The 14,819-nt window shown below is 41.5% G+C and overlaps 1 long non-coding RNA gene across 3 annotated transcripts; it reads left to right on the top strand.

Annotated features, from left to right (window-relative positions):
• Window positions 1-8,328: 8,328 nt before the first annotated feature.
• LOC135312874 (uncharacterized) lies at window positions 8,329-12,388 on the top strand. Of its 3 annotated transcripts, XR_010372492.1 has the most exons (5): window positions 8,329-8,407; window positions 8,534-8,623; window positions 8,751-8,825; window positions 10,746-10,886; window positions 11,810-12,388. It is a non-coding gene; the product is annotated as an uncharacterized LOC135312874 (long non-coding RNA). The 3 variants fall into 3 exon arrangements; XR_010372493.1 differs by lacking the exon at window positions 10,746-10,886; XR_010372491.1 differs by lacking the exon at window positions 11,810-12,388 and having other exon boundaries at window positions 10,746-11,170.
• The last annotated feature ends 2,431 nt before the right edge of the window (window positions 12,389-14,819 follow it).

The raw sequence follows: 14,819 nt of genomic DNA, 5'->3' as shown, positions 1-14,819 counted from the left end.
TCCCTGTGTGGTCCAGAGATTATCATGATAATCATGGAATAAGTTGGTGTTAACTAATATCCAAAAAAATCACTCTTAGCACAAAGCCAAGATAAATGCTTTCATTTTCTTTCACGTTTATTTGCAGAAGCCAAAAGCAATAAAGCAGTTCAAAAGCTTTTTAAAGACAGAAATGAAATATTTAACCTACTTAACTAATCTCTACATATCTATCAGACCAGCTGTACATGAGTAGTTGTCATTTTCTTGCATCCTCAAGATACAAGCTCAGGAGAGGGTCTCAGCTTCTCAAGCCTGCTCTTCCTTTTCTTTTCAATTTCCAGGTCCTTTCTTGGGGTTTCTCTGAATCTCTGTTTGCAAGTCTTCCCCTTGACCTTGGATCATGCTAATATGCAGTTTATTCAAGGGGTAGCTTTGAAAATGAGTCTCCCAAACTCTTGCTTGGATGATAATCAGCGAAACAGCCATCTACAACCTATTTTAAGACATATTGTGTCAGTCATACTGCGGTGCATCTTTACTTGATAGTTTCCTAGCTGCTTACCCTGCAATGTCTCTATTGACAGATGTTTGCATAAACACACAAGCTTACAAACAAGACCATTTTTGCAGGGCCGTGCTTCCGGTCCCTCATTCATATTTTAATTTGGCCTATGCAGTCATGTTAGAAACTTATTCCATGTAAAAGTATTTCCCCAACTTGATACTATAAGCTTTATCATCACTATTCATCTCTATGTCTTTTTAAAGTCTAATTTTAATAAGAAAACATTTTAGTTAAGTAGTGTCATTTTCAGATTCAGGAAAGACTTATCAAATTTTATTCATGGACTCAGGGGCAATTCATGATTAGAAAGCAGAGCTCTGATTGCAGAGACAGTTTCTCCATTTATCCTTTCTTACCAAAGTATTTTGGGTGTTGATAGAGAAAAAGCAGTGCTCAAAGGCAAAGTGGCAAAATGTCATTACAAGATATAATTTGCATTCACTTTCAAGATAATAGTTTTAAAAATATAGTTTTAGATCCTACTTTTAAATTCCTTCAAAATTTGTTGTTATTATTTTAATTAACTCTATGCTCCATTCTCTTACTTGAAGTATAAAACCTAAAACTATTAAAATTTCACAGAATCACAGAATGGTAGGGGTTGGAAGGGACCTCTGGAGATCATCTTGTCCAACCCCCACTGCTTGAGCAGGGACACCCAGATCAGGGGGCACAGGACCACGTCCAGGTGGGTTTTGAATGTCTCCAGGGAAGGAGACTCCACAACTTCTCTGGGCAGCCTGTGCCACTGCTCTGGCACCCTCACAGGAAAGAAGTTTTTTCTTATATTCAGGTGGAACTTCCTGTGTTCCAACTTGTGCCCATTGCCCCTTGTCCTGGCATTGGGCACCACTGAAAAGGGTTCACCCCATCCTCTTGACACCCACCCTTTAGATATTTATAAGTATTAATAAGATGCCTCCTCAGTCTTCTCTTCTCCAGGCTAAAGAAACCCAGGTCTCTCAGCCTTTCCTCATAAGGGAGATGCTCCAGTCCCCTGACCATCTTGGTAGCTCTCTGCTGGACTTGCTCAAGCAGTTCCCTGTCCTTCTTGAACTGGAGGGGGGGGGGCAAAAACCAGACACAGTACTCCAAAAGTGGTCTCACTAGGGCTGAGTAGAGGGGGAGGATAACCTCCCTTGACCTGCTGGCCACACTCCTTTTTATGCAGCCCAGGGCACATTGCTTGCTTAGGGTCAACTTGCTGTTCCCCAGCACTCCGAGGTCCTTCTCAACAGAGCAGCTTTCCAGTAGTTCAGCCCCCAACCTGTACTGGTGCCTGGGGTTGTTCCTCCCCAGGTGCAGGACCTTGCATTTGCTTTTGCTGAATTTCATGAGGTTCCCCTCGGCCCAGCTCTCCAGCCTGACCAGGTCTCGCTGGATGGCAGCACAGCCTTCTGGTGTATCAGCCCCTCCTCCCAGCTTGGTATCATCAGTGAATTTGCTGAGGTTACACTCTGTGCCTTCGTCCAGGTCATTGATGACTATGTTGAACAGGACTGGACCCAGCACAGACCCCTGGGGAACATGACTAGTGACAGGCCTCCATCCAGACTCTGCTCCATTGATCACTCTGAGCTCTGTTGTTGAGCCAGTTCTCTGTCCACCTCACTGTCCTCTCATCTAACCCACACTTTCTTAGCTTGTCTATGAGGATGTTATGGCAAATTCATGGAAAAGCTAACAATATACATTAGTTTCCTTTTTTCCTCATGTACTACTACATTCACATTTAAATAGGAGCTTTAAACAAAATGCATTGGAAGTGAAATACAGTTGAGCATTCATCCTTGAAAACAGAACAGAACTGCTTATAGATAATTTAAAAGTGCGTGCATATTATGTTTGGCTTCCTCAGGAGTTATCAGAGAGATGCCAGCTAGTTTGTACCAGCTATTTCAAAGTAATTTAATACATAATGCATTCTAAATATATGACACTGTGTGTGGGAAAGCTGGCATTTCTGTAGTCAGTTACTATCTAAAGGAGGAAGAAAAAAAGTTATGACAACTGCTCGTCAAGACATTTATTCCAGTGACATCTGCCAATGCTGAACTGAAGAAAGAGCAGCATCAGTGGTGTGTTCTTAAGATGTGAGTTAGAAGGTAGGAAGTGATGGTAAGTGGTGGAAGTAATTTGCTTCCATTAATGTTACTAATAATTTTTTTTAAGATCCATGACATATTGACTTTTAGTTTTAGCTTGAGCATATTTTATTGAAAAAAAGCCTGCAGTCATGGGAGAACATAGAGTGAGGCATATAGAGTGGCACTGCTATGAACAGAGGGGAGTCAAATAATAGGAAAATATTTCTGTGCTCAGTTTTGTGACTTGTTATTACTAAAATGCGTAGGGGAATAAGGGTAGGGGAGGCATCAGAAGATATTTTCTGTCATGCACGCTGCACAACAAGCCATCCTTTTGACCAGCTGCAACATGGGTCGCACTCCCTAAGTGAGCATTTACTGTTCCTCCAAAGAGACTGCTTGATAGTAATTTTCCAACATGTAGCAAAAAAATATTATAAGTGTTTCTGCACCATTAATGAAATAGAAAAAGACAGAGGCCTACAGTATCTCCTGCCCTGTCCCTACCTGGTGTCTTTGCTGGTCCTGATGATGTCAATGACAATGAAGAACACTCCTTCCTTCTACCTGAACAGGTATCCAGAAAGTGACTGGAATAACATGTCGAAGCCATAGATACCCAACTGTGAAATTAAATAACAAAGATAATATGTCATCCTTTGCATGGCAAACACAAGAACTGGCCTCTGGGAAATGATGAATGGATAAAAGCTTTGACTTAAGAGGCTAGCGGGTATGAAGAGCACAGCAGTCCATGGTAAACTTGAATGCACAGACCTAAATTTGACATTAGCTACACAGTTTGTTTTACAAGAGCGAATGCAAGTAAGCAGATAACATGCCAAGGTAGGGGGGAAATGAGCAAACTGGACCTGTTCCTATTTCTCACTGTGTGCAAGTTCATCAACCTTTGTGCCACAGCTTCTTTTTATATAAAAATGGCAGGGGGGAAGGGGGCAGGGAAAATACCCCAACCAAAAAATCTTCCCTTATGGTACTTTAAAAGAGTGAGATCTATATAGGATCTTAGCAGGCATCTCAGGGTAACAACAAGCTCATATAAAATGCTGGAGGAGCAAAGAAAAAAGGCAAAAATATGTCACAAGTGGATCTGTAACACAACTTGCTGTTCCAGCAGTCTGTGACTATCATTTACAGATGACAGCCCTGTATCAAGCTTCAAACCCCCCATTTTCAGGTGTTTTCTGCAGTCTTCTTGGATTGCTGGAAGTTATGCAAACATTTGTAATGAAAACATTTTTGCTTTTACAAGGAAAACTGCGCTTAACACCTAACCAGGACTGACTCTTTCCTGCCACTCCAGCAGGAAGATGAGCACCTTTTCAATCTCCAGTTCTGCTGTATAGCATCAAGCATCTTCCTCTTTCCCTCTGCAACAATGGTCTACATAACATATCTGATCCATCTGCCACAGCCCCTAAAACTGTGGCCCTACCAGTGAACCAGGATATTAATCCCAGGGTGCTACTCCCGCAGCAAAGCTTGGCTGTATATGGGGTCACTAAAGGGAGAAAGGCTGCAGTGTTCCCTGGGATATGGCTTTAATTTCCAGTTATGTTTTTTTCAGTCGAGATTACACCTATAATCAAGGCTTCTGAGAAACAGAGATGCCCAAGGAAGCTTTAAATGAGCTGGTTTAGGTACTAGAAGTAGCACAGGTGTAGAGTTCAACTTGGTGTAGCTTGTGTGTACAGGGACTGTACAGGGACTGACTGACAAGCGCAGGCTATAATCAGTGCAGGCTGAATTTCATACTGTTGCACTCAGATAGCATCTGCTGAAAACAAAATACAAATTTAGGACTGAAACTTGGAAACAATTACCCTGGATGTAGCAGGCTGCTCCACAGGAAGCACTAAGACATGTAATATGGTGGCATGTAAATAATAAGTGTAACTCAAATATTGGTTGCTGTAGCTCAAAATTGGTTTAGTGTAAAATACAGGTCTGAGGTTATCTTTTTAAAGGACTGCTGAATTTGTTGTTCTTCCACACGTGAAGGTATAAAAAGGCAAGTCACCACAGATTTGTAAGAGGAAAAAGGTAAGCCATTTAAAACTCTGTTTTCTTATTCAGCTTCACATCTTACCTCTTCATACACTTTCCCAGAACCTACTTACCAGCTGAATTTATATGCTATAATCTCTTAGCTTTAGCAGGGAGATAAATAAAAGCGCTGAACTTTCTCAGACTCAGGCTGTGAAAACTGGTGGACATTTAGAGTTAATGTATTAAAATTTCAGTGCCGGAGACAGGCTGCACAGTATTTGTCAAATTGAATGCAATGGCAATCGTGGGAAAACATTTTTTTAACAGCATACTTGATAATGTCTGCTGGGGTGGCTCCAGTCCCACAAGTCATAACTAGAGGTCACATGGTCTGGATGCACTCTTGTCTAAATTTTGTTTTCCATCAGGTCTAAGCTCTACTGAGAACCAGATGCAAAACACATCCATTGTTTTTGTATTTTTCATTATCTGAAAAGCAGAAGAACAGTCATACTGGGGGGGGGCTCAGAGGTTCATATTCTCTACTGCTTCATCACCATCACTGGCCCACACTGATGCCCAAGAGCAGCAGTATTTGTACCTGGATGCTTCCTTGGTACATGCCCCAGTCCCCCACTCAAGGGCCTCTGGGTTCAAAACTGGCATCTTTGCATTTTTTTTCCCCCAGAATGTATCCAGTTGTATTTTGAACAAATTTAAACATCTGACTGCCACAATGCCCTATGTCAGAAGTTCACCAGTTTATTTGCATGTTTCCTAAAAATTATTTGTTTTGTTTGTTTGGAACATGCCCCACACAAATTTTGTTTGAGGTCTCCTAGCTATTGTGCTGCAAGATACAGGCAGCAGCTTTTTCTTAGCCTTCTTCCTCATACCCACTAGCAATATTATAGTTATCTGCCAGACCCCTCCTCAGTCATCTGGTTTCCAGGCTGAAAAGTCCATGGCTATTCAGTCATTCCTTGTTTAGTTTTAGCCCTTCACTCCCTGTTCTCTGCCCTTCTCAGCTCTGTTATACCTTTTCTGGGAGCTGAAACAGGGTTGCTGGAGCACAACAGTAGTATGCAACAATAAAATTACAAAAAAAAAACCCAGCCTGTTTAGTTATCCCTTCCAAAGTCTCCTAGCAATGTCTGCAATAACTCCAATGTCTCATTATCTCATGAAAAAGGGAAGCTTGGATTCCAACGTCATAAAATTAGAAGTGGTTTTATATTTATATAAACTCACTCACTTTCTATTTAGCTGTGCTGAATTTGCTGTTTTTTCACACAGTATTACAAGATCCTTTATATTTAGCCCATACCGTTACTATCCTGAATATCTTACTGCTAGTTTGGTCACTTTGCCTGTTCAGACCCTTCGCTGACCCCACTCTGCCCCAACATAAAGCCATATAAGCCTCTGCTGGTTGGCATTCAATGTGAAAACTATCCAAGATTCCCACTTCTCTTCCCTCTTCATTTAGGTGCAACAATGAATGTCCACAGCAGCCTACTTTAAAGCCTGTTGCATGTCTTTTGGTAGTCTAAGCAGCTGTATCTCCTATATCAACATCCCTGCTGGCCTCTTCAGAGAAAAAGCTCTGATACATTTCTGAGAAATATATTCTGAGAATATAGCTTTTGCAGTGTTTGCTGTTCCCCTATATAGCACAATGATCCATGCTTACACTAACTGTTTTCGTTAGTGCTGTTGCTAGTGATTTGCCTTGTACAGCCACAGGAGATGTATTTATCTGTAGTTTTCCAGATCTCCTCTAAAACACCTTCAAAAATTGGTGTCAGAGTTAAAACTTTCAGTTCTTCAAATATCACTGAGGTTATAAACAAGAGGTCATACATTGCAGTTAATTAATTTCTGAGCATCTTTAGAAAACATGACGTGTTATTAGTAAAAGTAAGCTCCCAAGCTCCTGATACTTGGACATTTCAGAGGATTTTGAAGTTTCTGCTTTGTGCCTTACCAAATCTTTCTATTACTGTGGGGGCTTTTCATTAGGTGTTCTTCACCTTCTGCCACTTCCACACTGGACTAATTCAAGCTCTTGTTCAATCAGAGTATTTTTTCTAAGAAATTTGTCTGCATTAGCGGAATCTGAATACTGGAACTTCTATCTTGCACTGCCTTGTGCTTCTAGCTTCTTTTCCGCTTTCTTCATTTGTTGGCCAAAATCAATTAAAACATTAAGAACTGTTTAGCACTCGTGAAAACTGCCAGGCTAAGAACACTCATAATATTTATCCACAAACAAGGACTGCATGGGCAGAACCAGTAAAACACAACTTAGCCTTGACCTGAAGGAACCTGGAGTGGAAAGTGAAATCCCTCAAGAGATTTTTAAAGCCAGCATTATAAGGATCAAGTTAAACTTCTAGCATAACTCAGGTCAACCGAGGTTCTGATTCACTGCAAATCTTTTAATCTTCATTGCACTCTTTTAATCTTCATTGCTGCATTTGAATGTCACTTTGCAATGCCAAGATGATGCCAATCAGTCTGACCCTCCTATTCTGTGTAGTTAGTACTTGCTCTGATTCAGCAGTCACACTTACCAGCGGAACTGTGTATTTCCCCATGTAAAGGACAGATATTGCAGCACATTTTTCTAATGAACTCTTTCTCATTTCCTTATCCCCAGGGAATATCCGTTATTCAGGGTTTGTCAGTGGGCTGTTGCAACCTTAGAATGAAGTACATCATGCAACTCTAGTAAGTCCAGTGAAGGTGACAACCCTACAGAGCAGCAGCAAGCATGCACAAACTCCTTTGCCCAAGCTAGAGCCACACTTCTCATCCCACGAAATTCTGGGATCTCCCTCTTCCCAGGTTCAAACTGGCTGGCTGCTTCTTTAAGTTCTGCACACTACTCCAGATCAATGGGACTGGATTTTGAAAATCCCATTAGAGAAAAACAAATGTCAACAACAGAATTAGAGCCCTTTCATTTCTCCCCAGAAAACAGAAAACAAACATTGTAAATTGCCCATCAATTACACAAATGCAAATGCTTGGAGTTCTTTTCCCCTCTGCAATTATAGAAGTCATTCCATGCAATAAAAGGTTATTAAGGCAATACTTAATGGCCTTATTCATAATTCTAAGCCAGGTTCATTTAAAATTCAAACCTATCAGGCTGTTTGAATGTAAATCATAATGCTCTAGAGGATAAAAAATAAGTGAGAACACCATAAATTTAAAGTATTTTCAGACATGTCTATTCCCATAATTTCTGTTACATCAGCTTTACCGCTCACTCTCTTTCAATTAGATCAATATTCATCTAGCAATGCTCTCAGTGTGTTTTTCCCATTCTTGGTTGAATAACTTTCTAAATACTACCATGGCGGGGGAGGAGGGGTTGCCTTTCCTGGAATCTGCTCACTTATCAGTATGGACATCTAAATGGTCTCAGAGCAAAAATTGATGCTATCAGGTCACTACAAGATAGCCTTCTGAGATCATTAGGCAAAACCTGACCACAGTTCTGCATGCACAGAAGTAGTCAGTGGTACAGCCGTTCTCAGTACAAGGACCTTTAATCCTTTCCTGTTGAAACTTTGGTCTGAATTACAAAAGCAGCTGGGGTTTTTTTGTTGGGTTTTTTTTTTCAAGGCAGGAATCAACCCAGTAGAACTTAGTTTATGATTAACTTAAGCCAGACTATGTAGACCTTATCTCAGCCCATAATTAGCATGGTTATTTTTTGGAATACCTCCTGGTAGCAAACCTGCATACACAAGTAAATAATTTCTCCCACGCTGAAGCCTTTGCCAACTTCACTTGAGAAGCATCTGAATTATTTGAACTGATACCAGTATATGAAAAGGACAGGAAAATAATAAAACAATTTTTCTTTTGATCTCAGGAGCAGAAAGGCTTCTAGGCACAGAGCGTGATACCGTTCACCAGTTTCAGTCTCACAGACAGCACATCTACAGTTGAAAAAGGTCTTTTGGTAGGTTCCATTACAAATCAATAAGAATTGCTCCACCGAGGGTTCATCAAGTACTGGAATACATCCAATTAGTTGTTAGGTAAATGCATTTATTTTTGTCTTCTAAATGATTTTTTTTCTTTCCCAGATAATCCTTCTGTGCAAGGAGCAACACGAATGAAAAAATGAATGCTATTACAGCCAGGGCAATGTTTTTATTCAGGTAAGTGTGGGCTGCTTCTCATCTCTACTGCTCCAGACTGATGAGGTTATCTGCACTTTAAATTTCAGTGCATAAGTATTTTATCTCTTCTGTCCATCATATATGAGATACAGAAATTGAAGACTGACTGTGGAGTATCTCTAGTGTATATGTGAAGAGAACGACAATTCAGTCCTTTTCTGAGGGATATTAGGACCCTGTGTTCGGGGCTGAGCCTCTTGAGAAAGGCCACAAAGATCAGAGATGTGATTCTTCCTTCCTTATTTATTAACCAGCAGAAATACACAGACAGACAGAGGGCAAAGCTACATCCCACAAAGAAAAGAAGAAGTGGGAAGAAGAGGGACCGCATTATTTTTACTACTTAGGATAGTTATTACACTGTAACACAGAAAAATACTACTTTTACAAGACAGCTGAGAAGTACCATGTAGGATCTAAAGTCACTTAATTTATCCATGGACCAAAACCAGTGTCTTAAAGAATACTTTAAGAAAGTTTTTCTAATTCCCAAAGCAAGTACCACAGGGTCAGGTTTGGGTGCAGTGATAAATATCTGATCCTCTGCTCTTAATCATTCCACACTAAACAACGAAAGGGATATGGATTGCAGGTTTCCTTTTGCCTGCCACGGTACTGCTACTGCAATCACATTATCCTTTTTAAAAACCCCAAAATTTAATTCAGCCTATATGAGGAAGGTATGACCTGAAGCAATCACTGTATGAACAAGAGCACACTTCGCTCAGGATTTTTTTTTTCCCTTGATGACCCTTGCAATCCATACCCAAGTCCAAATCATTCTGAAAACTAACAGAAATGAGTGAACTCCTTCAGAAACTGCCCTGAGGAAATGCCCTATGGAAGAGGGACAGAACACGCTGTGCTACAAACCATAAGCATGTCTTATCTTTATGGTTTTTGAAGCCGTTTTTCAGAAGCAGAATGAATGCATATTGAATTCTATAGGGGGATAAAAAACATTGCAGAGAGAGCTTTTCTATTAAGTAATATAATTATGTTTGACAAAGGAAGAGCTCTAAGCGCCCTGTTCAATTTGCTGGTGGAAATACGGTGCCAGAGATGTGCAAGTCATTGTTCAACACATCGCTGGTGTAGCTTCGCTTTTCCCTTTTCTTCCTAAGACCCAGCCAAGTTCCATGGCTCTGTGGCGCACTGTCCTCGGAGACCCCTGTTTGTGTCATCTCAATCCCTAATTCGTTTGAAGGGCTTAGGCACATGAGCATTTGTTTGAAAGCTTTCACTTTCAAACACTTTCAAACCTATGAGGTGGTGGCATTATGAAAAGCAGAGCCAGCAGAAAGAAAATGGTGTCACCCTCTTCCTTCCCACGACGCTCTTTTTTTCTAACGGCTATGCATCATAGGTAAACTCAGGAGACTGGCAGGGTGCAAGGGTGTTGATGGCAAACACTTCTAGGATGACTATGTTCTTCTAAGGTACCAGAACTGGTTTTTACTTTATTACGTATATCTGGAAGATGTTACAAATGAGACACGCTTGACATGAGTTTTAAAACATGCTTTGTATCGGACATGACAGCAAAGCTAAAGTTTAAGCCATTTTTCATACCTGCTGTATTAGATGACCTGTGACAGTGAGAGAGGAGGAAGAGGGCTCCAGGACACATCATGAAACCTATCTCATACCAGGCTGTTTCAGTATGGATTTTCTTCTTGGTTGGAATCAAAATCCTCCCACTGATTTGCCAGGGACACATGATACCGATGTGGGGCTGGTCAGGGCAGAGATATCCTCCTCTGCCTGCACCAGAAGCAGCTTTGATATTTAGTAATAATGGTATTCACACTGTTGTTTAGTCCAGTTACAGGACTACCAGCCTCATGAGTAGTGTGTCTGACAAGCTAGGCAATGGTCTCACTACTATCTTCACCATAGGCTGCACCTCAGAAAGAGCGCTGTACTACATCATGCATGACTACTTGGAGGTCTAGTTATTGGTGGGCTCACTACACAGCTCCAGACAAAGGAAAGCAGTACAAGTGACTCCTCCACCTCTGTGTCCCTGGACATGAGTGGGTGAGTCCTGCAAGTTCCCTTTTTTGCAGAAGAAATCTTACCAGAACTTGCCTCCAACTATTACTTACGCCACAGCTTTAATTACTCCGTTTTGCCATTAAGCCATGGGCCATCAAGTTCTAATGCAATCCTGTGCTGTTGATTAAAACACTGTGTTATTTCCTGAATGTCAAACAACATATGACAATAAAGTAGGCATAAAAGATTAGGAAAACAAATGTTCAGCTACTTCTGTACTGAATGCAAAGCATAAATGGCTGGTCTTTGAATACTTTTGCATTTGCTTGAAGCTTTGTAACATTAAAATTGATGATGGTAATTAGTTTGCCTTTCAGAAGAATGAAATTTGAATATTCTTGAATCCTCCTGGGCTCAACAGCCTCCAGCTAAAGCGTATTAACTTGCTTTCTAAGCCTCTTCTATTACTGCTTGTACTGTACCTTTTTAAAGCAAAGACTGAAATGACCCAAAACTTCTTAATATTTCTTAAAACAAATGCAGACATTCTCGATGAACAGTTTTCTTATTTAACATGGACATTTTGAAGCTATCCAAGCCATCCTGGGCTCTGCTTGTACCCAACTGAGAGCTATGGGTACTTCACGAGAATGACTCATGAAGAGATGTAAACAAAGTAGGTCTGATGAATTACCTTCTAGAGGGACCTATTTATTTCCACTGGTGTAAATAAAGCCCAGGGTGACTAACTTAGACTTAACAAGGTGATGTTCAGATACACACATTTGGTGACATCTACTTTCATTTTTCTTCTGAAAACATGTACAATATATATATTAGAGCACTTCAGATTAAGAAGATCTTCAGAAGCATAGGAGAGCTAGCTGACTTCACATTCGCTTTTTACCCAAGTCTCTTTAAATATTCTAAGTAAATTATTATCTTCCCTCCTGATACTCTTGCAGTAACGTCCGCCCCCAATTGAATCCCTATATCTAGAAGGAATCAAAGTCCTGGAGGGAACACAAACACCATCACTTTCCCTGACTTTGAGGAATTTCTGGACATCATCTGTAACCAGGATTGAGAAAATAACACCCTGAAACACAGAGAGATTCAGGATCATCCAAAACTAAACATGTCTGGAAAGGAAGGTTTAAATCATACTTCTCATTTTCTGCTTGCAAACAGCTGTTAGCAAAAAAGAAGACTTCCAGTAAAATGCACCTTCTCACAACAGCAGGTTTTTTAAATGGCTTTCCTGTATACCATGCTATCATCAGCTAGTCAAAAACCCTGCTGTCATTCAGAGGCCTAATTCTCCCCTCCTCATTTCTCACATCCATCTGCCTGAGGTTATTTCTCATCTGTAGCTGGATTGCTTGCACTGAACAACCACTGACCTTCCCAGAGATGGGGAAGATCTGGCAATTGCCAAAACTCATGAGAATCCAGCTGAGATACCCAGCCCTCCCACAGGGGGGTGGGTGTGCATGGGCTTATGTCATTATAATAATGCCATGCCAGCAAAACCTTTTAATCACTACCGATTCTTTTCAGTATTGTGTGGAAGAGAGGAGACGTCTGCAGAAGGAGGATGTGGGAATTACAGGACGGATTGACCATGGTCGCAGGAAAACAAAGGAACAATCATTCCACATGTACCCAGAAGATGACAAAGGATTAAGCAAACAGCCCAAATAATTTGGCGTCATCAAAAACTTAAGCCAGATGAATCTAGTGTCCTTTTCTGAAAAGGTAACCAGCCTTGTGGACCAAGGAGGAAGATATATACATGACCTACGATTGTCTCACATGATGTCCTCATAAACAAGCTTTAGAAACACAGCCTAGCTGTAACCAGCCTCAGGTATGGGCACAAGGAGTTGTAAAACTGCTTTTAGCACAGGGGTTATTGATCAGTCACTGTCAGATGGGGAGAGAGACTGTCAGGCAGAGACAGGTGACATCTGCTCTCTTTAGCTCAATATTTTCATTAACAACTAAATGATGATACACAGCATGGATGACACCAAACTGTAAGTTGTAAATGCTTAGGAGGACAGGGTTACAACTAAAAGTGACCTATAATAACTTGGAGGGAGTGTGTGAAATCACTTTGAAGAAATTCAGCAAAGACAAGTGCTAATGCTACACTGCAGAAGGAGAAAAAAATGAAGTGCAAAAGGAGGAGCACCTGACTGGCAAGAGACCTGGGAGGGTAAAACAGGTCCAAACTTTCTTATGTATCAGTAGCATTAGATGTGTAAGCCTGGGTCACATTGGGAGCACCCTACTGCCCAGAGTGAGCGCAGGTCACCTTTTGTCATGCTCTTCTACCTCTACTTCTAGGTCACCCAGTGCCTCTTGTGTTTCAGTGTCTCCCTTCGTCCATCCTAGGTGTCAGGCTAAACCTGGTACATGAAAGAAAGGTCAGCAAGTCTGTGGCAAAAGCCAGGTAAGGAAAGCATCAGCCTCAAACACTGATGAGTTAAACTGAATATTAAAAATATTTCAATATTTATGTGGGCATGGCTCCAACAGCAGCTATGAGCTATTAGGAAAAGGGATGGGTTTCCCACTACAGAGGCTGGACAGGGAGCTTTTGCCTCTCGAGTGACCTATATGGTTTTTGATATTACATCCTGCTGGTCAACTTCATAAATATTTACATATTTCTACATTGTACAGCACGGATTTTGCTCACATACGGTGCTGTGGATCTGTAGCTCATTGACACTGCTTCCCACACCATGTCCCCCCACACCTCAGGGGGGACCACCCCGGTCACTGACTGGCTCACAGTCATGTTCCTCCCTCGGCTGGCAAGCCCTGTGCCAAGGCCATGGTGTGGGGATGGGAACTCTGCCTGCCTCTTCAGGGCACAGCCTAAGGACTGCTGCTTGGTCCCACACTGCCGATGGTTTGCTGTCCCTTGATAGAGCGAGCCTGGCATTACAGCCTAAAACACCTCTGTTCCCATACTCCACGCAGGCTGGATACGGGGCATGTTCCCACACCCTCCCCCAGGAGCTGACATGTCTGCGCTGTCCCAAGCGGCCCTGGCACTGCCCACAGTGGGGCCCTGCCTGTGATGGCTGCGCCAGGGCAGAGCTGCCAGCACCATGGGAGGCACGGCACAGAGCAGTGGCGGCGAGTTGGTGACATGGGGTCTGTTTTCTTTAATAGACACAGTTGTTTTCTTTTTGCCAGTTCATATTTGGAGAAATTCCCAGGGCTTCCTCATTTCCAAGGTCACTTAAGCTTGGGGTCAGGACAGAAATGAAGAGAGACTCGTGTTTATCACTGAAAGGCACTTTTACACAATGGTCCTCATACTTCATGCATGCGTCAAGGGTTTATGCCTTGATTCAAGCCTAAATGTATTGTTCACGCAGCTGAGCAGGATAATGGCATTTGAGCTGGGAAGGAACGAATTAATCATTATTTGCTACACCAGTCCTGACCCCACCATCTCCCTGGCAAATGAATGCAACACTTTCCAGGGCTCTTACACTGATACGTTTGTGAGCCATCAATTATTTACATACATGCTCAATAATTTAAATGTCCTGGAATGTGCATATTATAAAATAACTGCCTTTGTTCTTTAAATTTGCAAGGATATCCTGCTGGCACTAGCACAATTAATGAGTTAATAAAGCCTTAACAGGGAAATTGAAATACTGGATTTTACTGCTTTGATGGTAACTAAACTGACTTATACACTTTGAAAAAGTTATCCTTGCAAGAAGGCAGTAGGCATATGCAGAAGTTTTAGTAACTTGGGAGCAACGTACCCAAGGGTTTAAGTGAAGCTGTTACATCAAAATAAAAAGAAATGTCACTTTCCCTTATATAAGTTATACAGACAGTAAGAAAAAGTCTCTTGCTTCACTAACTTAGCCATTTGCATATGAACTTTGGTAGTGCTCAAGATGCGATGAACGTGGTGTGACTGAAGGCGATGCTATT

This window comes from Phalacrocorax carbo, chromosome 3 (assembly GCF_963921805.1).
Source record: "Phalacrocorax carbo chromosome 3, bPhaCar2.1, whole genome shotgun sequence".
Taxonomy (NCBI): domain Eukaryota; kingdom Metazoa; phylum Chordata; class Aves; order Suliformes; family Phalacrocoracidae; genus Phalacrocorax; species Phalacrocorax carbo.
Note: the sequence above shows the minus strand (reverse complement) of the source record. Positions and strands in the feature narration are given on the sequence as shown.